At 41.1% G+C, this 24,604-nt stretch overlaps 1 protein-coding gene across 3 annotated transcripts in view; it reads right to left on the bottom strand.

The window, feature by feature from the left end:
- The window catches only part of TRERF1 (transcriptional regulating factor 1), a 98,619-nt gene that overhangs the window by 59,136 nt on the left and 14,879 nt on the right, over window positions 1-24,604 (bottom strand). For all 3 annotated transcript variants that reach the window (XM_066316130.1, XM_066316132.1, XM_066316131.1), the window contains exon 2: window positions 11,052-11,107. The gene's annotated coding sequence lies outside the window, so the exon portion shown is untranslated. The remainder of the gene's footprint in view (window positions 1-11,051; window positions 11,108-24,604) is intronic.

The following is a 24,604-nucleotide window of genomic DNA, read 5'->3' as shown; positions in this document are numbered from 1 at the left end:
CACATCTTCAAGTAGAGAGTTTGCGCAGCAGCTTCCTCTGCCCTGTGCTGCTCCGCACTGGTGAACACCCTCTTCCCTCTCAACCTGCCCAGAAATATGCTCAGCCACCTACAAAGCCAATTGACAGACACAAGGTAACAAAATGAAGGACTTCCAAACCACATCCATGATGACAGCCTATAGGACTTTTTGCTCCAAACCTAGGTTTCAATCCTCCCTTCTCCATCTGCACTTTCTATCTCTTTCAAAATAATGAGCAAACATTTCTCCAGCTTCACAAATCTGGCACATTTCACTTTCCTTGTCATTTAAGAGATACTATTAATACCAAATAGTTTGTATGTAAGAACACTGTGCACTTTTGTAAAGCTTTATTCAAAGCATCCTGTGATCTTCCACTGAAAGCATTAATTTAGTACTTTCACAGTGCTTCTGAGGCTTGTATTATAAATTGTCTCACACAGGTGGAAACTCCAAGGCTAAATGGACTTGCTGTTGGGCTAACCACCAGAGATCCTCATGTCTGCCTCCCCAGAATCTGTATTCCAGCATTTCTGGCCAATCTTTGCTCCAGCGCTTCCTGCCCTGCATCCAACTTCATATGTCATAGTCCCTTTCTTTCTCTATTGCCACACCTATGTAGGTGTCTGGCAGAACTTCCCAGACATTCTCTTCCCCCAAAGATTTCCTGAAATTAAATAAATAAATGATTAAGGAAAAAGTTCATCACCTGCTAAGAAAACTATTTATACAAACCACATTCCCACCTACAGCAACCTGTATGGTTGTGTTTCTATGTCCCAGCCATACTACCTGAACATGAAAAGCTCATTGTTACCCCTTCCAAATGAAAAGAATACTCTCAGGACCTGGTCTTTAAAAATTATTTCCCTGGATCAGCAAGAGACTGCTAGTAAATATCACATGAGTCTCAATTTGTTTTAAACAGGAGAAAAGTAACATAGAAGGCCTATCCTTCACCTTCAACTATTCTACAGGTGCTATTCTACAATTAAATAAAAGTGTATTTCTTTAATAAGAAGAAAATATACACATATATGAAAAAGGACAAGCAATCAGAAAAAGAGTAACACTTTAATATTACATCAACAGCTTAAAACATAAGGAAACAATTTTAAATTTAATCAGTAGTGAAAACCAAAGCCATGCATGAAAAAAGGCAGCCTATGTAAATGTGAACTTGTCTTGCATGACAGACAGCACAGGATCTCCAAACTGTATGACTCACTAGTCCCTAAAGAGTATTACTTGCTTTGATTCTTGCACCAGGACCCATCAATATCTGGCCATATAGTCATCTTTCTTGTTTTAATAAAGGCAGTTTAATAATGTAAGATAATACCTTGTATTAACCACTATCACTTCTGGTTTTGCTGAACAGTGGCCATTGCTACTCTCACTCAAATCTCATGTAATACCAGGTCTCACCAGAAACCAGTGTCAGAACTTCAGATCATCCTATAGATGATCATTAACTACTGATCCTGCTGAAGTCCACATTAAACAAGTTTTCACCTCCTTTTGTGTGTTAAGTAATCAGAGCTACAAATCATTTCAAGACTCACTCTTCATCAGGGTTATTCAGAGCAAGCTGTCTTATTCCTTTCATTCCTTCACACCATGTCTGAAAACTGGAGAAGCAAGAACACACCCTCATCTGGCTCCAACCCTCAAACCAGAACTGAGGAACAACAGCTGCTCCCTGAGTCAATGACATGTGCAGCACACATTTAACAATTGCTAGAGAGATAATGCAGACATCCCTGGAGAGTTCTCCAACAATCATTCTTGGCAGAATTGCCAAGTTTTCTAGACAGCATGGGCCATCCAAAAGATCACAAAAGGAAAAAATTACACAGCAAGCTACAAAAAGGTATATCCCAAGCATGTTTTTCAATCAGTAAAAGCTTGTTGGATATCCTCCTGGCATGGTGTCAAAAAGCTCTACTTCCACTGAGCTTTGTTAGTGGGATTGATGGTGTAACTAATTCATCTTCAGAGAATGAAGACTTCATCATCTACCTCTCTTAAGGCTACTAAAGGGGATGGTATTTTAAGCTGCAAAACAGAAACAGGAGAAGAAAGCAGAGAGAAAAAGGACAGAGATAATTTGTTCTTCCAAGTCTACTCAAGAAATCCAGAGGAAGTTTTAAGTGGGACACAGTCAGGTCTACTCATTTCTCTGTCTTTTAAAAGCACAGACTAGAGTAAGGGCCAGAGAGAGCACATTTCTTTGTAAAAGACAGAGCATTCCACCATTAAAATAACACCTTGCAATGCACAGGATCAAAGTGACAACATTAGTATATATTAGAGGTAAAATTCCTCTGAGCCTTTAACAGACAGATCAAACAGAGCATTTCCTGACCAGCAGAAGATGGCTTTGGTGGGAAGGTACCATCACTCAAATCTCCACAGCCTTCCCACACTGCCCTAAGGCAATCACCTGAGTCGCTTCACAGTGAGATGCCCAAAATGAGGCTGTGTACCACATCTCTGTGGAAGTAAACGTCTTGACCTTTTTAATCTCCATCAGGTGTGTTCAAATGCTACATTCGCAGGCAACTATTGAAATAAATCATGAAAGCAGTATACTGTTGAGGCTTGCCATTTGAAAGCAAAACACCAATAAGGTACAAAAGCCACAAACCTACTTTATTCCTGATAAAATGGAGGAGGAAAAACAGACCCAACCCTGCTGGCACACTTTGCAGTCAAATTCCTTTTGACGATTTATGAACTTTTTTTCTTCCTCCTGCTTAACAAAATTACTTCAGCAGTATAAAAGTTGGCAGCATAGCTATCTCAGAAGAAAGCTGCTCCATTCCTTATTGGTAAGCAGTGCACACGCACACAAAACCCCACACCCACAGGAAATGGAGAGCTATTCATTTAGCTTTAGCCTAGTCTTTGTGAGACTGTACCTTTTGACTATTAGCTGATGGTAAACGTGCAACTGTCTGGTACTTAATCTCATATAAAAACTGGACCAAAAAACCCTATCAATATTAAATTTAACCTTCAAAAAAGAACACAAGTGGTATGAAAGCAATTGTCTGGAAAAATGCTACTTAGCAAAAACAAAACAACTACTCCCCCACATACATGCAATATTTAAAAGAAAGAATTCAAAGCTGTAATTATGTTCACACAAACCTAAACTGCAGAGTACAAAAAGTTCAATGATACAAAATCCTGTGTTATTTTTAATGACACCATGTACTTCCTCTTGCCTTTTTTTTTTTTTTTTTTTTTTTTTAGGCCTGATAGAATGCTTTCCATTGCCATTACCAGGGATCAGAAGGAAAATGTGAAACCAGTTCTTGTCATCAGTACAGAACATGAAACCTGGAGCAATGGTAAGCAAAAAACTAGTAAGGCTACTTTCTGGTAAAGAATACTTCTGGCTACGTATAGTTTGTCAGAGCCAGCAGCTGGTTTTAATACAGCCATAACATAAAATTACAAACTTCTAGGGGAAAAAAAAAAAAAAAAAAGTATCTCCAAGAGATAGCCTTGGGGAACTGCATTTGGGAAGGCGGCGATCCTGTAAAAAATGACTGGGGGTTACAGCAGACACCATCTAGACACTAAATTTCCTGCACAAATCTGCAGCTAAGCGAGGAAGCGCAACCTCTGGATGGATAAGAGCATTATTTTGTATAAGGCAAGGCAGGGAGCGAGGGTGTTATCTAAAAAACAGTAACAACAAGGGCAGGATGCATTTCTGGTCTGTTTACTTTGGAAAAAAAAATAACACAAGAACAGTGAAAGATTCAGAGAATACGTCTTATATCAAGAGTTTAAACAGTCTGCATATTTGGCTTATCCAAGAGGATAATGGTTATCAGTGACTTACCAACAAAATGGCTGAATGTCTCTACCAAAATTTACTCAGAAGATAAAAAATACATTAGCCAAAGCTAGACCCCCAAAAGATGCTTCTGGCCAGATGAAAAGGTTTTGAAGAATTCAGAATTAATCTTCCCTGCCTGACTGTACATAATTCCAGTTGATTGATATGATGCGTAGTATGCTCAGGAACTCACTGACAGCAAGTCTGCTAAATGCGGTTTCTCTGAGAATCACTTTCTATCTTATCCAGCTGACTAAAACCTTGTGCAATTCAATTCCTTTGGCATTTACATCTTTCCTACTGCAGCAGTGCTATCCATTCACAAATACAGACCTCTGCATTCAGGTAACTCCAACAAGTATGGCTCTTGGAGCACAACTCTTCAGAAGCACCTGCTGCTCCCTACACACTGCTAGAATATTCAAATCAAAATTTACTTGTCTTTGAAGTGCTCCAAGGCCTCAGTTCAGGGTATTCAAGGCTTTTGCCAGAGCTCCAGGACTGACAGCAATCTACTGTTCTGCTGCTTTACCTAATGTTAATCGGTGCTGGAGAACTCAAATTTTTGTGTGGATAAATGAGAAGCATGAAGTGATTTCCAAGTATGGAAATGGCAGGCTTGAGAAACAAAGTTTATGATATCCATCTATGTCTCTCTCCTGATAGCAACTTGTATTTAACAACAGCATTATGCATTATACTACATTCAGGTACTATATTGCATCTCTCCATGGATAAAGACAAAAATGGGACAGGCCTCCTACTGTCATTTACAGTCAAGAAAGGACATCTCTGTAAGGTAACACCAGAAGTTAAGGACTCACTATAGAAATCACTGAGTGAGAGATCATGATCTGCTCTAGCTGGACAGGATGAACAAACACCAGATGCTCATTTTGGGAACAGAAGCCTTTGAAAGTACTTCAAAGACTATGTTTTCTAAACCTAAAGCCCATTCCTTGGGGTTTATGAAGTACATAAGTCACCAGAGCCCTGGCTACTGTCTGAGCACCAGGAGGGCCATAGAGAGTAAACAGAGGGGACACTGTTTGGGGACCCAGTGTGCTTGGCTGCCTGGGCTGCAGACAGGCACCCAGCAGGAGCCCTGAGAGCTGCCTGCTCCTTACAGCCCCACCACCCCAATGGGTTGGACAGGGAGAGCTCTCAGCCCCTTCAACACATCCTCTCTTCCACCTGGAGCAGGAAATTACCACCTGCAGCTGGAGGTCACTCATGAACCCAGACAACACTATTTTGTGGCAGATTAACAGCAAACTAGCTTTTGGCGTTCTCTGAGCTCTGTCTGGGTACCTTACCTAATATTTTCCTTTTATTTAAATATCATGGGGGGGGGTTAAGTTAAATTTAATCTCATATGTGAATTTTGCAATTTTTCACTCCCCCCAAATTTTATCTTTAGATTTGTTTATTTTATGTATTTTTTAAAAAAACAGCAAGTTACTAGCACGTCTGAAGTTAGCAGTCAAGTCTGAGCTTGGAAACTGCAAAACCTTCACACGGAATGGGTTTCAGAGAAAAAAGCAGAACATTTCTATATCTCACTACACCAAGTAGCAAACCCTTAACCTCACTGCTAGGAACCTCAACTAAAATTTTCCTCTTAACTCTATCTGGCACTCAGTCTTTAATTTAGGAGAGTTTTGATATGAAGAATGGAAAGTCAAGAGGGAGATGCAGTGAGAAAGGAAAAGAGGAAGAGATTCAGAAGATTGGGAGTGGTGGTTGGCACTTTGGTGCTGAGAGTCAATCAGATCCATTTCCTAAATTAACAGGAAAAAAAAAGGAAAAAACAAACCAAACCAAAATAGTTTCTACAGTCGGTCATGTTCTTGGAGCCAGGCATAACAAAAGCAGAGAAGGTTCTCCATACCAAGGGTAAGAATACATGGCAGGACCTTGACATCTGAAGAACAATAATTAATCACTTCAACAGCAAGTATCATCCTCTTTTTACTGAAAGGGGAGCTGACTCAAAGACAACCAAGGGAGTTGCCCAAAACCACACCACCAGTCATTAGCAGAGCTGCAGTTGGAAGTTTCTGGCTGCCAGCACTATTTTCAATCACTGAAATTGGCAGCCAGTCCACAGCCACAGAGCTGGTACCCTGCACGCTCACCAGGGGGAGGGTCACCTGCTTCCCACTCCCTGTCTCCCAGCTCCAGTCACACCAACACCAAGGAAGGATGAAAGGTCTGTGTTCAGCGAGGGTGGTGGGCTCAGGGATTAGCACCAGCACTGATGCTCACATCACCCCACAGTCCTGCTCCAGTGGATGCTCACCTTGAAAGGGCAACTGCAACCCCCAGGACCTGCCCTGGCACACACCCTGTGCCCAAGTTCCTCCTGAAGCCCTAGGGAAAATAACCCTAGGGAAAATAACCCTAGGGAGAAGTCTAAGCCAGTGGTTCTGGCCAGGTTTAATACTCTGCCCTGGCTCACTGGGTGCAGTGACAGAGGGAACAGGCACCGCAGAGACTGCACACCTCAACTCCTCCTCATCTTCGTGCTTTAATCACTCCAAGGGGAAGTTCAGATCAGTTCACTTCTCAGGCAGAAGCTAAATGGCTCTTTCCACCTCATCCCTATATCTTTAATGTCCATTTTACAGTACTGATTTCAGTTTCTCTTAATTGCTAAGTCAAGAGTGTAAAGCTACTTAGATCTTACAGAGCCAGCCAGCTCACAACAAGGATATTCCAAAGCCAAAGGTAATCTTTTTTGTAAGGGTAGCTGGAAAAGTACTAAAAAGGTGAACTTTCATTCTTAATTTTTACAGAAGCAATACAATTCTTGTAACAAGCAGTTTGGGAAACTCACTGTGACAATGATGTGGAGGGGGAAGTGAGTATCCTACATTTACACTAAAAGCAGAACCCCAGAAATCTGATTTTTATAGCATAATTAGTCTTAATTCATATATAAAATTACATCTAGGTCTCTGTTATATTAGCTGGATATACTCCCCTCATTTCTACATTCTGCCTGATACCTGTCTATACTGAGTCTCCAGATATTCCTTCCAACTCGCTTGATTCTTTGAAGCTGACAGCTATCTACAAATTCAGGCACTGAAGTAATTTATTCTTTTAGAAGTGTTAAGCATTTAAAACTTGCAACAACAGATTGTGCAAATATTCAAATTTTCTGGAAGGAAAAGAAAAGGAAAAAGCATTTACCTTGATGTCTACATTTATGTATATATTCTCCCCCTACACACTCTTATCTAGAGGCTTTTCCTCATGCATGAGATTTCCCATTTTACTCCTTGTGCTTTCCAGGTACTTTCCACATATTGTGACATAACAGCTAAATAATACAAGAAAAGAAACTCAAATTACCTGTTAGCATTTTACTCAAATTACCTTTCTTATCGTGAAAGTTTTCCTAAGATGGCTTCTGAAGAGACAAAAGTATTTGCTGGGAATGTCAAAGAAAATGATTAAAATTCATCTAGCAGTGAGGCAAGAGTTTTGTGCTCACCTTCACTAACACAAGAAGAAACCACAATGTACCAGTTTGGACCAGAAGTAGTTGCTGGACTTTGCCTCCATTTGGTCTCATCAAAATCAAGCGTTACTCCCAGTAAACAAGACAAACACACCCAAAATGAAAAAAAAAAAAAAACCAAACCACACAAACACTTCAACAAGTTACTGTGGTTCTGCATGTGTAAAATCGGGGGTTTCACTGCCAAGGCTCGTTAGAAAAGAACAACCAGAAAATGTTTGCATTAACAGCTATTAATAATAGAAAATACATCAGCCTAGTGCTTTTTAGACAGTCACTATTAATTGGCAACTTAATTTGGAACTGTTAAGCCAAGAGACCTTGCAGACACCATTTGTCAGGTCTAAGCTAACAGTGGGTGAAAATAGGCCTGATAACAGTTACTTCCTTGTCATTTCCTTTCAAAAATGACACAATGCTGCTTCAGCGATCAAAGCAATTTTTATCTCATAAGTGTACCTCCAAAAATAGATTAGCCCTTATAGAATGATTTTACATTTATGATCAGAGCTATCAGGCAGACCTCATGCTAAACTGGACTTGCAATTCACCAGGGCTCCAGGTTGCTCGGAAGGAAGCAAGATAAAGGCACAGGGAAATATGGGGGAAGGAAAAGAAAATATTGGGTGAGAGGTCTGGCACCTATCAACATTGCTGCAAGCTTGCCAAGTCTCATAATTTCATCACTAGGCTTCAGGAATATCAAAAGAGCTATTATTCTTTTTTTTTTATTCTACCCCGTCATGCAATCAGGAGAATAGATGTCAAAAGCCAGCCATTACAAGGAAGTCACCATGGCTAGCATTAAAACAAGATTATTTTTGCAGAAACTGTACCATCTATTGTTGCTTTAAATGGGATCTAAACCCCTTTAATTGCAATGGCAGCAAGAAATATGGGTGTGCTTCAGACTGATTCCTCCAGAAGAAGGAACAGAAGGGAATGGGTCAGGAAACATCCACAAAAACTAAGCAACCAAGGAAAAACATTGATAGGAGGCACAGTCAAGACCTGATGGCATGTTTCGAGCAGAATCCAGATCACTGTGTGGAAGGATAAAAACCTAAATGTAAATGAGGAGAGGGAATGCAGACAGGGAGCAGAAGGTTTAAAAATGAAATAAATGAAGTAACACTGACGACATCTTTAGTAGTTAAGTATAGTTGAAAGAATGAGTGACACCTTGAGAAGAAACATGACCAGGACAGATACTTCTTGCAACACAGTCGGACTAGGAGTGGGACAGTAGCATTTCTCCAGCCCAAGCTGCTGGGAAATGATAAACAAAGCCCTGTCAGAGAAAGGGGAGCAACATACACCTATTCCTACCTCAGAACTGAATTTTACACTGAGAAGATATCACACAAAATCAGGATGGAATATTTCAGAGGTGGAAGATGACTGCCAGTGGAAAGTTCTACTTCTTCATCACAGAATCTCATTTTAATGCCAGTCCAGTTGCTGGGATCCACCTTACAATTTGCACATGCCCAGGACTGGTAATAAAGCAGTGGTGAGAGGAGGTGTGAGGTGTCATGGCCTCAAATTGCAGAACTTGCTAGAAACAGAGCCTCCTCAGTGGTTGCTTTACAAGCTGGGGGAGGCTGAACTTGCCCTGGGGGAGACAGTACGACAGCAATCAGCTGCTGTGCTACAAGAGCTGCCCATGCCACACCACACAGATTTGTCAATACTTACTCCACAGAAGAGAGCAGCACATAAAATTAAACAGAGTCATATATGTACACTATATATTACATATATAATACGTGAGAATAATGTCTTCAGGAAATACCAGCAGCTGAATGACTAAATTGTTGTCTCACCAAATTGTCCCGTCCCAATTGTTGACGCACACCAAAGTCCCCAGCATTGCTTTGGCACTGGACAAACAGACTTCTCAGTGAACTGAATCTGAACAAAGCAGCCTGAACATGAGCACTTCTACCTGTCCCATTCTGGCTGTGCTTCTTGTCAACAAGAGCACACACACCCCAGTGGCAGTGCCACAGTGGGCACCCCTTGGCCTCCAGCCACAGCAGTGCCGCTGGCAGGGTGTGATGGGGTGGTGCAGAGGGGTGCCAGTGCACGTTGGCTGAAAACTCTATGTCCTTAAATTAAAAACAATTTTAATTAGCCATTCTTGGAGTATAGAAGGACTGGTTGGAACACGTGCAAGCAAAGCAGCTTGTTTACATAACAAAGGAGGTATGCATGCAAGGTGCTCTGTGTAACAGCGCTGCACACTGCAAGCTCTCTGACCTGGAGAGCTATGTTTCACCAACTACACACACACAAGACCACCTTCGTGTAGAGAGTAAGCCTTCAGATAAGATATTCATAACATGATCCGCCAGTGGCATGAAAGAAGATGGTTTGAATGGACAAAATGTCTAGCGCAAAAAAACCAAAAAACCAACAACCAGGCAGCCACCAAGTCTTTGATTCTTGCATACACCACACAGTGCCAAGGGTCGTTCAACATTTTCAGTTCTTGCTTGAGCAGCCATCCTCCAAAGGCTAACTCAACATGGAAAATAAAACTTAAATGAAAAAAGAACAAAAAAACCCTGACAAACCAAAAAAACTCAAGAGCATCTACAAGAGCAAAATGTCTGAATCCAAGGAAAAAGTTATTTTGTCCTGATTCTCATACAATGGCATCATGCATTTAGCTGTTTCCATGACATTTTTCAACCAAGAGCCAGAAAGAACAATAGAGATTTTTGAGGCCTGTAAATGGTACAAGACTCAGGAAGAAGGGGGAGACCAAAATGAAACAAACAAGTGACAGAGCTGGATAGTTGCAGTGTGGATTGCACATTGAAAGACAGTGAGAATCCCTAGGTAATACTACTTTTGTGCTTGTCTATTTGTTGTTTGAATATGGTTCTCCCAACACCTAAGAGTTTTAGAGACATCTACTCCTCTGTAAGAGTGGAAACCTCTGAAGTAGAAACCAAAAGGAAAAAAGTATCCACCCAAACACTATTTTCTAAAAACACTATTAGAAGATAAATTTTTAAAGATCAGCAAAATTGCAGTTCCTTCAGCACACTAGTGATATATAAATTCAAATATATAAATTCAAATTTATAAATAAATAAAAATTTCAAATTCAAATCTAGAGCATTTTTTCTCATATATACTCAGTCCTAATAAAAAATAGTCCAACTTTGAAAATACTGCAAAAAGAAAAACAAGTTTTAAAGTGTAGAAGTTAAAACAGCTCAAAGATCTTTTGAACTTTTAAATATCTGGGGTGGGGATGTGGAGGGAAGCAGTATCTCAAAACTAAAGAAAAACGTCTCTACATCCTCTAACTTTAAAAAGAAAAAAGCTCTAAAATAATAGCATGACTATCTTGTTAACTATCTTGTTAATCCCTGTTCCTGCAGGGGCATCACTTTTTGTCTTCTGGGCTTTATACACCAGTTCACCAGAAGAAAGAACTGGTTAGAAGCTGTATAGAACATGATGTATAGAGATGGTCTCTGCTCAGAGGCTTAGAAGCAGATTTAACTTAAAAATAATTATCACAATTACTTGCAGGGTTTTTCCAGGGAAAAAAGAATCTTCAACCCAAAAAAACAACTAGTGTGACAGTTTTGTGTAGGAACATGTTTATCTTACCCTCTCTCTTACCTTATCAGATACATCTCTTCGTCCTATTCAAAATACATCAAGTCATGAAATTCCATCTGCAACAAAAGGAAAAGCCCATTAATACCTCCTGATAACCTTACAACAGAAGTCTAATAAGCAATTCAAGGAAAAAAAGAAGTTAAACTTCTCCTGCCATTCCAATACAATCTACACCCCAGGCAAGTCGCCCTCCCATTTGTGGCAATCTGAGAAGGTATTAAAGATGTTGTAACATGTCCTGTAAGAAACATGCTCTTCCTCCTTTGGCAGGGCTAACTAAGGTGGCCAAAGCATACAGGTTGTCCTGCAGAGTCATAAGTAAGTCTGCAGCATCCTCTCATTAAATTAAATGAGCATCAAATTACATAATGTGAACGGTTGTAAAATGAGACCAACGGTAATGGCTAGAAATAATCCCAGCGGTGTTATACATTGTGGAGACAATTTTCCATCAGACCATCGAACCTGGGTAAGCAGCACTTTTTATCTCCAGGCCAAGAAACTGTCAGCATGCAGGCTCTCTTAAAAAACAGTAAAGCATGCAAGAAACGGATGGAACAAAACTCTCATGCTCAAGTTTAAATTATACGTACCCCAAGCAAGTACATTTAATTTCCTAACACCTTTACAGACCAACCTTTCAAAGCAACCAAGGTGTTTTTATAATGTAGGCAGACATGACACAGTCTGGCATACTTGAGACCAGACGAAAGAACACCACACACCTAACCAACCAATTTGCAACCTTAAAATTGTCAATAAAGATTACAGTCTGGATAGACTCAAGCTTGAACAAATGCTTTGCCATGGCACTATTAAGAAGAGATGACATGACCTGCAATCCAGCCAGTCCATGAGTCACTACGGCAGAAGAGAGACCTCCCATTTGGCAACCTGAAAAGCTCTGAGTCTGCCTAGAGTGAGAAGCGGGAATCAAGGACCTAAAACAACCAAACAAATCCCTTCACATTCTTTTAGCCCTTCCAGTGTCCTGGCCACAAAGTCCAGAAGCCTGTTAGTCCAGCGCCAGAGTGGAAAAGGTCAGAAACGTGCAGTGGTGAAATGGCCGAACAACAGAATAGTATTAAAAAGCAATGTTACATTTTTCAATCCAGTTACCGGGGGGGAGATACAGAGGGAATGAAAGGAATTGAAGCAAACAGTTTTCATGTTTGCCTGCCTCTCCTGTAATGATGCTACTAAAGGTATTTCTGTGCCTAAAGTAAAAAAAAACAGGAGCACCATCACTTGGCCTTCTTTCAACACCAAGCAGCTGCAGCCACGATGCCAACAGACCCCAGCAGGAACCCACAGATGCTCAGTGCCACAGAGAGGTGACATCCTTCACCACACTGCACTGCCATTTCCCCACCAGCAAAATGGGGATGGCAGCATGGGAGTCCCCAGCCAGGGTCCAAACTGCCAGCTCTGGGGTGCTTCCTTTTTCCCCTAAGTGTACACTAGGACACACAAAGTGCTAAAAAATAAACCTTTCATCCTACAAATACCATTTTCTCTGATGCTACTTATGGTTATCAATTTTTTTGGCATTATCAGAATAATATGACAATGTAGTTACACCACTATGGGGTTTGTTTTTTCTTTTAAATTTGTTTGGTTAGTTTTTTGGGGTTTGTTTTTTTGTGTGTGTTTTTTGTTTGTTTGTTTTTGTTTTTGTTTTTTTTGGTTTTTTTTTTTTTTTTTTTCCTTAGGAAGAAGAGATCTTATGTCCACATTACAGAAAGATTTGAACAAAAGAGAGCCACTGACCAGGAGCCCACTTCAGTATCCCTACCCTCCTATTCCCCTGCCAATCCAGTAAAATTCCTCAGAGCACAACCTCTTCCTGGCTATTTTCAGAGTAACTGTAGCAATCATACAAGAACAATGGGGAAGTTTGTTTTACTCAAAGAGTAAATGTTTTGCAGCTTCCAATGTAAATATTTTAATTAATGGATTTTTTTTTTAACTCTCTACTGCCCTACTTGTGTTCACATTCACACAGAGCCATCAGCACAGAAGCAGCACTCAACTGCTGTAATACAGAGGAGAAGAGAATAAAACATAGAAAAATGACATGTTGAAAAAGCGCCTTTATAACCAAATAAAAATTCTGTGAGCATTTGCTGTGGGAGATCTGCTATAAGAATTTAGGAGAGCAAGCTCTGCTCTTGCTCTGTGTCCAGCCAAGGGCCCATATCAGTTCCCACTGAGACTCTGGGCCTATTTTCATAGGTAGCTTGCACAAAACCACAACCCAATGTAGTTCTGAAACAACATTATGCCCAGTGACCATGCTACAAGGAGAAAGTGACTTATATTTTTGTGTCAAACATCAATATGGTGCCTCTTAACCACCCATCACTGGGCATCCACTTCACAGAAATGCTCAGATCTCCTCTTAATAATCCATAAACCAAGTGTTGCAGACTGTCAGCAGCATGGGACTCAGATTCACTCTCTCTAGGCCAGACTGTTTTGGAACTACAAGAAAGTGGCGGGACCGAGATGCCAAGCCATCCTGCACATGCTCCTCTGATGGTTTCAGGATCTAGGAGGACCTCAGGTACAGGCAGCTCTTTCTCTTTGAACAGTGCCTCTCCCCTAAGAAACTACCTTCCTCCTCTGCCCTCAGATACCGGGATAAAGTCTGGATGCAGTATCAGCAGATGGCTGGCATTCAAGATTTTTTTTAAATTTTCTTTTTCAAATGAAGTAGGACACAGATGGTGACGTTCCTGCTTTCCCAAAGCCTGGAACATGAACACAGACCTGTCTGAGCTGGGAAGCTCAAACCCATAGTATGTTTCTCTTGAGAGCTGCAGGAATTACTGCACAGACCAGTTTAGCCTGAAGCCATCCCACACGTGGCAGTATTTCCCTTTCCGTGCTTTTATCTGAATGGGAGGTTTTTCTTCTTCTTGTACTGACCTCACCACACTTGATGCCTGTTAGCAACATCCTTTCAGAAGTTCAAACAAGCTCTGTAGAAATTCCCTGCCTCTGTAAGCAATACACATGTACCCCAGGTAAAATCCTAACTGTAACTTGCAAAAAATTGCCACATTTTTGATACTCTTCCATCACCTCATGCAAGGTGCTGGCTGCCCACTCACAAGGCTTCCCTGATTCTGCAGCTCTCACAACTGTTGTCCACGCTGGCAGCTCCATCACCTCCCAGCCAGTGGCAGTGGCCTTCGGCTCATCACATCCCACTAGGCAGTGGCTAGCACTGGAAAAGATGGGAAGAGACATACTGCCCTGAAGCAGGAGCAAGACTTCTCAACTCCATTTCATGGAGAACAAACCTTCCACAGAGCTACATTAGTAAATGCTGACTGTCAACCACACCCAATTTAGGATGGAGAGCAGTGGGAGAAAGAATACTTGGCTCTTACTTGAGAGAGATCCCTTAATTTGGCAGCAGCAGGAGATGCTGGGGACAAGGAGGGCGTTGCTGTTCCTGCACAGGCAGGCCGGTGTCATGCAGAAGGGAGCAGGAGCAAGCAGATGCATCACTCCTTGTGGTGTGCACCCACCGGGTACCTGACTCCTACATAGGGTAAATGGGTACCAAAAGACAACGGCAGGGTCATTCAGAAAGATGTCTGCAAAACCCGTCCTCGTCCCTCACAATGCCACAAAGTGAAAGTAAAACTCCTCATGCTACATTTGAGTGTTACCAATCATTACTATGCATGGATACTGTAGGCATTTATACAGTATAAACTTCAGCTTCCACATCAAAAAAACTTTCCCTAAAAAAGCCCCAAAAATAAACAAACCTCTCTCATCACTTGTTTCCTCATCAGATTTTTTGGCTGTATGTGTAACATTAAAACAGAGAATAAAGATCAAAGAAGCAAGTTATCTCTGCTTGGAACAGACTTTTCAAAGTGTGTCAAAAGACACTTTTCATGGAAGACCCATGTGAGGAGGCAGATTGCATGAAGCCCTCAATGTGCACAGACTCTGGAAAAGGAGATCTCTGAGCAAGCGACCAACCCAAGGCTTCTGCCAGTCCTTCCATCTTCCTCTCTGATCCCTTCTAGGGAAAAACTGCATTTGACTTCCTCATATGCCTATTTAATCAGTAGTGTAAAGCTTGCACAACCTTACCGGCGTCTCTGTGGTCTTCCCATAAGGGCAGTGAGTAGAAACACACCCCAAAGGAGCGGAACATTCATAAGTCTCCCATGCCCACGGGATGGAAAAGCGAGCGGGGAGAGAACAGATGAATGTTAATCTCTCCTCCTTGCCTCCAGCAGCAGTCTGTACTCTCCCACGCAGACAAGAGGGAGGCTGTACAATTTGTTGAGGCCAAACTGTCTGGAAAAATGCAGGGAGAGAAAACTGATGGCAAATTCTCTTCTCTATCTCTTCTCATAGTGTATGGAAAGTGAAACTCAGTCACAGAGCTGCTGATAGAAGATGAGACCACAGGGTCTTTAAGGGGCTGTTTTTATGCAAACCGCAGTGCTGGGCTATGGAGGACTCCATCAGTTCAACATATTCGCTGCGTAAAATATTCTGCTCACACGCTGCTTGCACTCTGACTTCCTATGGGAAATACTTTCATTGGCAGATTAAGCTTTTTGTCTAATCATAAGAACACAAAAAGGACCTGACACCACTCCATTAAGGGTGTTAATTCACAAATGTAGGACTTCTCTCTAGCCTACATGACTCCAAACACCTACTTTCTAAGCATGAGTAGGTAGCCAATAAGCACATGAAATACCAAGCTTGGAGCAGTTGCCACCACAGACACTTCTTAAACTGATCTGTGCCTCAAAGGTGCCTGTCAGCACACAGTGCACAGTGCTGTACATGTGCCAAACGAGAGCATGGGGTAGAAGCTCCAAGCAGGAAACAGAAGCTTGTCTTAGATTAGCACAGCTCACTCAAGTGTAGTGCTATGCTCAGATTTGGTTTTGATTTGCAAACCTTGCTGTCATTGGCTAAGAGGATGTTTCAAGTTTTGTTAAAATAGGCAAAAAACAAAAGCCAGAAAGCCGAAACAAACACACAAAAGAAATTACCCCAGCAGGAGTAGGTACCTTTAAGACCTATGCAAGATGCATGTTTCTCAAACCCCATTTTACAACTTGCTTTTCCATCTCCCCTTCCAGCTGAAGGCAGCCTCTTGGGTGGGTACCTCCAGCAAAACATATTCAAAAAGCAGAGACAGCAAAAGGAGAGTCCCTCTGCTGCAGCAGTTTGAGCCATCATCAGTCACTTCTGATCTTTACTGAGAATCCCTCCCCACCAACCCCAAATCCATACTACAGATTTGTTGCCTGTTGAGGTATTTTAGACATAAGCCAAGTCTGAGACCAACTTGGCTCCAAGGAAATTTCAAGTGGTACTCTGGTGAGCTGGTGGCATGTTTCCAGTTCTCACCAGTAATTCCAGAATTAAGAGTCCTGGGGTCACCATATTGCCTGAAGACAGTAGATCCTACCCTCAAACACACGTGCCAGCATTGCAGACGTGATCTTGATTACAATAATACCTGTCCAGCAGGAACCACTTGCTTACTGTAGCTGACAATATTCACAGTAGCAGAGACATACTGCAACCAGTATCTTAATCAACAGCAAGGGGAAAGTTCTTTGGGTAATCTAGAGAAGGAATCTGAACTTTAAAGGGAAAATTTCAGTGAAGAATGAGGGGGTAAAAAATCCCACTATTTATTGTTAGCATTTATTAATGTTTAGCCTTCAACTATGGATAAACAGAGAAGAATCTCTCTGCCTGTGCACATATTTAAGACTGTTTACACATGAAGTCCAAAAGGATGTCCTCATTTTATAAATAATTTGATCTGATGACTACATCAGAAAAAAGTGCAACTTAAGGCTACATACAGAGGCAAAACACTTGGCTACTAATGTCTAAACAGGGGGGGCAAAGACTAAACATCAGAGTTACTAAAACCCAGAAAATGGTTTATAGTTGAAGCTAAGTGCATAACATAGTGCACACTCAACACACCAAACTGTGACTCTCCTAAAACTTTTGAAGCTGTGCTTACCAGTAAGTCATTTAAGTATTCAATATGAGAGTCTCCTAAACGTAAACTCTTCCTTATAGAGTTATACCTGGCCTTATACCTACTTATACCTGACCACATCAGCCATCCAGCAATGCCTTGCTCCTCCCGTGTGGCAGGCACACCACCTCAGAAAGCACACTTGTGGAGCCACAGAGTCAGGTAACACACAGCATCAGGAGAAGCTGAGACTTCTTTCTCACAGAAATGAAGAGAGAAGTCCTCAAATGATTTACTGTCTGAACTCAAAGCTTGTGGTTTTGTTTTACTTTGTCACATGCTCCTGTATGTGCACATAGATGGCTGTAGTTACATGTGTGTGCAATTTGTTTAAGATCAATCTCTCTGCACGTCAGTGCAGCAGGGAAATCAATGCACACAAGAAACTCTATATTACCCTATGAAGACATACTATTTTCAGGTATAATTTCCTCTTCAATTTAGTTAAATGCCCAGTCTTAAGATTCCAGGGGTTTTTCTCAACTGAGATCCTGTAAACAGCACAGTAAGAATGCTGTCAGCAGTCTCCAAAGAGAATCGAAGCATTTGCTACCCCAAATTTTTCACAGACTTCCTAAACTGAAAAAAAAGAAAAAATTTTAAATTATATTCTTTATTTACTGCTGCAAGCCATAATGCCAGGTCACACTCCACATAAATTACCTCTTACTTTAAGCTCAAAGCATGCCCTTGTGCAATCAAGAGGCCTGCATGCAGAAAAAGGACAGAGGATTAAAAAAAGGCAGCACACATGTAATTTTGGTGTGGCTAGATTTTCTGTAACCACTGATATTGTATATACAGTATCTGATATTCACTATCAGTAAGGAATATCTGACAATGAAGTACAATTCTGTGCTTTTAAGAAAAACCGCATTTCTGACGGAGAGGAGCGATGAAGACTGCAAACACTTAACTTAAAATCAGCAAGCACACGTGGTAAGAAAGGCCTACCAGGAAGTGATCCCTAATTATGACTTCATCCTGCACAGCTCCCTTGAAAAAGGATCAGCTGAGACATCTTGCCCAAAGCAGCTTCTACAGAGCACAGCCCAACCAAAGAGAAGACCAGGATGCCAAGAACAACAATAAAAAAAGTTTTCCCCACAAGTGATGAGGTATCCCTTATAATTCAACCCTATAAAACCAGATTTGTCAAGTTCTAAATCAGGTTTCAGCAACATTTCACTGCACCATAAATCTTCCTTACACCCTAGTAAAGATGCCTAATGATTTAATATGCCATAATTTATTTTTTTTTAATCTGGAACTCATCGAAAATTACCTGAAATAGGCATATCTTTTATAGTCCAGATTCCACAATGTAACTGGTTTGCATTTTTTGCATGGAAAATCATTTGCAAAATGCATTTACATGTAGACTACCAAAGGTTGTAATTATCTCTCTTGGGTTTCTTAGGTAGGTCAGTGAACATCCTACAAAGGCTTCTGTATTATCCCATGATATTGATTCAGCATCATTTTTTTCAAAAGCAGTACAACCTCCTTAAAGAATTACACCAACAAGTAAAATTTTCAGGAGAAAAAAGTGGGCTTCCAGAGTCAGAAACTTACAGAACTTTTTTACTTTTTTATTAGAAGTTTCACAGCCTTTTTTTGCTGAAACAGATTACTTCACAAGAATGCTGAATTCCAACTGCCTCATGTACTTCTATTTTCAGTAGATAACATCCACCTCACATAAAGACTTCAAATAAAAAAATAAAAGCAGAAGATATTTAAAGGAGGGGTGTGAGATACTGCCAGTACTTGTTATAAAAATTCCTAATTCCCATTCCCTCCCAACTAATCAGGTTTGTAATAAAAGAAACACTATTTCAAAGCAGTTGCCATGTCTGTAAATGCCAGCACTGTAAAAAGTTAAGAACATGATCACACCAAGTGCTATCAAAAATACACATTTTTCCTCATGAAATAGATACGATGAAAACAGCTCTAGAACTTTAAGATTGCTCAAAGTTTGAAAAAACAGTGATGTCATTATTTTCCTGCTGCTTCTGAGAAGTTTACATCCTTGCTTCCTGCTGCCTCGCTTCACTTTTCTTAACCCAAGAAGCACAGGACAGGCAGCACAGCACTGCAGTACTGGGATCACTGGAGGAACTCAGGACAAGTCCATCTTACATCCCACCAAGCCTCCCCTAACAGCAATTTAATAGAAGTTGCACTTCCAGAAGCTAAAATAAAAGGTGAACCATCCTCTTATTTGCTATGTCTCTCTGAGTACACAGTCTATCTTTTTTTCCCTTTACCCTGTTCAGTCAGGGGTCACAAGCAGTGTATGGAGAAGCTAATTCATGGTCCTGATCCTGCAAAACCCCATGAGGAAAAGGCCTCAGAAAGCAACTAAATGGAGTATGCAGCAATTAAGATGTGTTTCACTACTCTGCTTATCGCATGATTGCACTCCTTGGCATGGAGTCTTGACACAGGGCTCAAGTCAAGATAGTGAATGTCACAACCATTTCACAGCTTGCTGTCAGATCATAGAGACAATTTTAAAGACAGAAGAAATCCAGAAAAAAAGGGGGGGGGTGTTTTTTTTAAACTTCAAGTGTTTTACACTGGGGCAAGGCATTAACGAAAATGTTATTTTAGGTAACCAACTGACTCATGTTTTGCTAAAATTAAAATTTATCAACCAATTCCTAAAGAGCCAGGCAATCTAAAAGCAGTTCTCTGCAAAAAAGCTGAGTTCATACTATCCAAGGAACTTCCTAACCTTGATTTTTACACTGACATACAGCCAACCGTGATTATTTCTCTCTTAATTTCCACACTGAAACAGTGAGAACTTTATTTTCCCCTTTACTTCATTTACCAACTGCTGAGTTTTTGTGTTCCACATTTCCCTTAGAGGTGCTCAGGCTGGGGTGGTCCCCAGAGAGTGAAGGCTGTCTGTCTGGTGGGCTTCTCAGAGGCTGAGGGAGGGGGATGCTGTATTTTGCTTTTTCAAATGCTGGGACTGAGACTGGTAATGGGAAACTGCTTAATTAGCCATTTCTCCCAGCATTCCCAGGAAACTGTCTGTCTGAAAAAGATATCTTTTCATTAAAAGCAAAACAAAAATGCCCCTATTTAACCAATATATCTAAGATTAATCCCAGCTAGTTTTGCCACAGTCTTTAAGAACTGGGTTGGCTCTGCCAGCTGAGGAGGAAGTGAGGCTAGACCCTGAGAGCTGTTGGGCTGATACTGATCTGCAAAAACTCCATGAAGCCCAGCAAAATTATTCTGCATTTATTTATAGCTCCACCAATAAATGCAAAATCTCGTAAAAACAGTTTTCAGACACTGAAACTGTACAAGCCATAAAAAATTCCTTCCAGACAATTTCTGACATTCAAATTGCTCAAATAAAGAAAGGAACCGTCTCAATACCTGTTTTTCTAAATTTCCTTCTCCAGGCATCTCAGTTAATTCAGTGCATCTACATTTAAATCTTACTTCTGTTATTCTACTCTGTGCTTTGTATTTTACAACATCTGTAGTTGTTTACATACATGAAATGCATATTGGAATTTGTTTATTTTTAAACAAGCGGCCACAGACGTAGTACAAATATCTGACCTTGCATTACCAACTCACCAATACTTCAAGCAAGGATTTTTATTCACTTAGCACTCTTCTTTAAAACACAAATACATCCCTCAAAGGAAAAACACACAAGAAAATACAAAATCTTCTCCTTAAGAGTAGTATTTACTTACTAAGAAAAGTTATTTCCCTTAACTGGAACATTTTTCTAGCTGGGAAAACAATGCATAAAGAATTTACTAGATTCAAATGTTTGTACATCTATTAGTTAAAATATTTCCCAAGGAAGTTTAACTAACAGTTATGTCTAACACGCACGGTCATTAAATACTGCTGTCCACAAAACACTACAAACAAAAGTATTTGTATAAACAACAGAAGAAATATAGATAACCTGTTTATCACACAGGTTCATTACCTCACCAATCATATTCAGCTTTTATGGCCTTACACGTGACAGTATAAATCTTTAACAATCACAGCCTTGATTAGTCTTTGTACCTGACAGACTTTGCATCTACTACTTCCAGTGCACTTAGTCTTGATTTTGGAATCAAGGTACACCAATTAAATTATTCAAATCCTCAATACTGACTGAACTCCTTCCTGTCTTCCAGTGACCAGGAATACCCAACCGATCTCCAACACCTCTTCCCAGAAGGAAGATGCTTTCTAGGTTTTCATATACAAGAAATGCTGGAACTCAGCACAACTTTGATCACTGCATTTTCAAATTAAAAGTCAGGAAATTAGTCATGCTAGGGCAGCATCTCTGGAGGACAGTTTGGGTGGCCACCAGCAAGATGCATGTGGAAGGCTGTGTGCGAGGGCAAGATTGGTATCTACCACTTCCTCCCTTCTGCTACAAGCATTAGAAAAGCTGAGAGAGTCCTCCCGCACTTACTGTGGGCTGAACCCCAAGCACAGGGGAGGTCCAGTGCAGGTATTCCCACACCATCTTCAGAAAGGGTAAGATCAACAGATCTGGTGGGGAAAATTCCTTGAAGCCAAAGGCATGCGGTTTTGCCAGTTTGGTTAAATAGAGACTTAAGTGTCTCAAGAGAGCTGCTCTTATGACAATCAGACCTCAAACTTCTAAAAGATCACACTTGCCGGAGGAAAATCCTTTCCACTCACCAGCAGCTATACAACAGCTGTTTGACTCAGCAAGGTCATCACAACATCCTAAAACACACCACCTCCTCACTACGGCAAACCCACAAAAATGCCTTCACACCACCCCCCACTGGGGAAAGTAGGGCACCACTGCGCCCCAAATTGCTCTGAAAGGAAAATATTCCTAGGTGGACTGGGGGCTTTCCTTAGGAGCTGGCTGACACCCCAACCCCAGCACAAAGACCATGGCCCAAATGCCAGTGTATGACCAGACTCACCCCAGAAACACTTGGCTAAAAGCAGAGCTCTTCCCAAGGAAATTTTAGAAGCAGAAGCAGTCCAATCCAACAGATTTAATCTGTAACACGAAGTGTGTGCCATCTGCTCACAGCATCCACCTTGCAGGCCCATTCTCCTCAAGGATGGCACCGACAACCACCAACGCTCCATCAAGATTTCTCTACTACAATCTGCAAAAGGTCAGTGTTGCAGGCAAGGAGACAAACATCCTGCTAGACTGAGGATATGTCCACCACTGCAAAGACAGGGGAGAAATGGAAACCAGTGGCCTGAACCACAGGATGTTCAAAGCTTGATGACTGGCAGCTCTGCCTACAAGGACACAGCCAGGCAGTCAGAGCCACAACAGGCCTGTGAGCGTGGCACAGTGAGAGGAGAAAACGTCATTTCTCTTCAAGGACATAATACTTTCTAAATTATCTCAGGCAGCCTCCACACCACTGCAGCACCCTGACCTCACAAATGCCTTCCAAAAGCTTAACACTCTGGGCTCTGTTGCCTTCTCTCACTTGCCCCTTCCCACATCTCTCACAAGACTGCCCTCCTTACATCACAGTGTTCGGTGCAGGTCTGGGCACAGGGGCACTGCCCAGCACCCAGAGGTGAGGGAGCCAACATGCCTGAGCAAGCCCAGGGGGAGGAAGAGCCCCCCAGCAGAAGAGCAGAGTTGGGGTGCCAACCTCAGCTGGCAGCAAACACAATCTGGCCAAACCTAACTAACCCACCTGCAATCCCAGTTTCAGTGGGCTGCTGGCTTCCAACTTCATAGGAAACTCCATGTTCCAGAATGATGCTCTTCTGCTTTTTCCTCATTAACATCACTTCCTTATTTTTTTTCAAAAGCAGAGATGCTAACTATCACTTCTGCTCGGGGCTGTAAAACACAACTAGAGGCTTTCCTTTTCCACACTGAGAAGCACCTTACAGAAAAGATTTTAGCTGTCTGTGCTTAGAAAAGTGAGCTTTAGTGGTTTCCCTTCAGCATCTCCACCACACAGAAACTACACAGGTTAGAGCCCTTTTTCTGAAACTTCAGATGTTAATTAACAGTGAAAGGGCAGTGTTAATAGCTTTGCTGTTTTAAAGCTTGCTGGGATCATTACTTTACTCCACACAGCAAGGAAAGAGGAAAATGTTCAAAATCAACAGCAAGAAGTAAACTAGAACTAGGCTGCGGGTCAGTAAGAAAAGCAAAAACTGATGAACAATGCAGGAACAATGAATTGGGATAGTGAGCTGTATGCACGGACATGACTGTGTGACAGGGTGTATATTTTTACCACACACAAGTGTTTGGTGAGTTGGAGTTTTTAATTTCCCTTCTGCCATGTTCATTAATGTAGCCTGATCCCACGGCCCCTACCAAGAGCCATGCTCTCCAACAGCCTGCACTGTCTCCTGGAGAAGGAGAAGCCTACTTTTGTCAGGTAAGTGTTCACCATTTTTCTGGGTTTTTTTGGAAGTAAATAAGGGCATTTCCACTAGAAACAATTTATCCCAGGACAGAAGATGGTACAGCACAAAACTATAACAGTATCATTTGCATTTTAAATACAACAGTTTCAAGATCAATCTTCTTCAGCTATTAAAAAAATCAAAAACATGCCGAGTGGAGGCAAAGCTTACACTTCAGACACACAGTTTCTGATATTTCAGAGGTTCAGCACAGACACTATCCCATAAACTTTCCAGCATCGTATTTATGAGCACATGGACACATTTATTTCTTTGGATAGAAAACATACAGTAGATGACCATCACCTCACTGGTGAAAACTGCTATGTCATAAAATAGCTCACAGCTGCTGGAATTTATAAGTTCCTGTAACCAAGTAGCATGTGCCAAGCCAGGCAATCCTGATGAATTACATGAGAAGCCTACAGACTTCTCAGAAATAATTCATTTGTTCAGAGCTGCATCTGCACAAAGACATACCTACACTCATATTTCTGAAGGAAAATAAATTCTGACTTCTTACATTCACGTATTTCCCCTTGAGGATAAACCTTAAGATTATTAACTACAATAAAGCTCTAAATGGATGCTAAAATGGTGTTTGAGGGCAGCATCAGACACTCCAAAAACATATATAAGCTAAATTCTAGTGCACTATATAAAGGCAAGTTTCAACTAGAAAGATTTACTGTGATTTGTGGTACTTTAAAAGCACTCTTGTAACAATTTTAATAGTTTAAAATATTGGAGTTTAATCCCAAAGAGATGTAGCTAGTGCTACACTGCCATTTTAATGGAATTTTTGCACCCTCTCTCTATGCTCTACTTTATAAATAAACCTCTAGACTTTTTATTGATTTCTTTTAACATGATAGATTGAGCCTCTCTGGCAGAGAGGGCCCAAGAACAGCACACGAAAAATTACAGGTTCATGGTTTGTGAAAGGGACAACAGTAACAAAACCTCCAAGAGAAAACAATTAAAACACAATGGATATATGCCTGTACTCATTGCTTTCAGATCTGCCTTGTGCATGTGTATATATATGTATCTGCCAAGACTTCCTCAT

This window comes from Sylvia atricapilla, chromosome 3, assembly GCF_009819655.1.
Source record: "Sylvia atricapilla isolate bSylAtr1 chromosome 3, bSylAtr1.pri, whole genome shotgun sequence".
In the NCBI taxonomy this organism is placed as follows: Eukaryota; Metazoa; Chordata; class Aves; order Passeriformes; family Sylviidae; genus Sylvia; species Sylvia atricapilla.
This window is presented reverse-complemented; position numbering and strand designations above follow the sequence as displayed.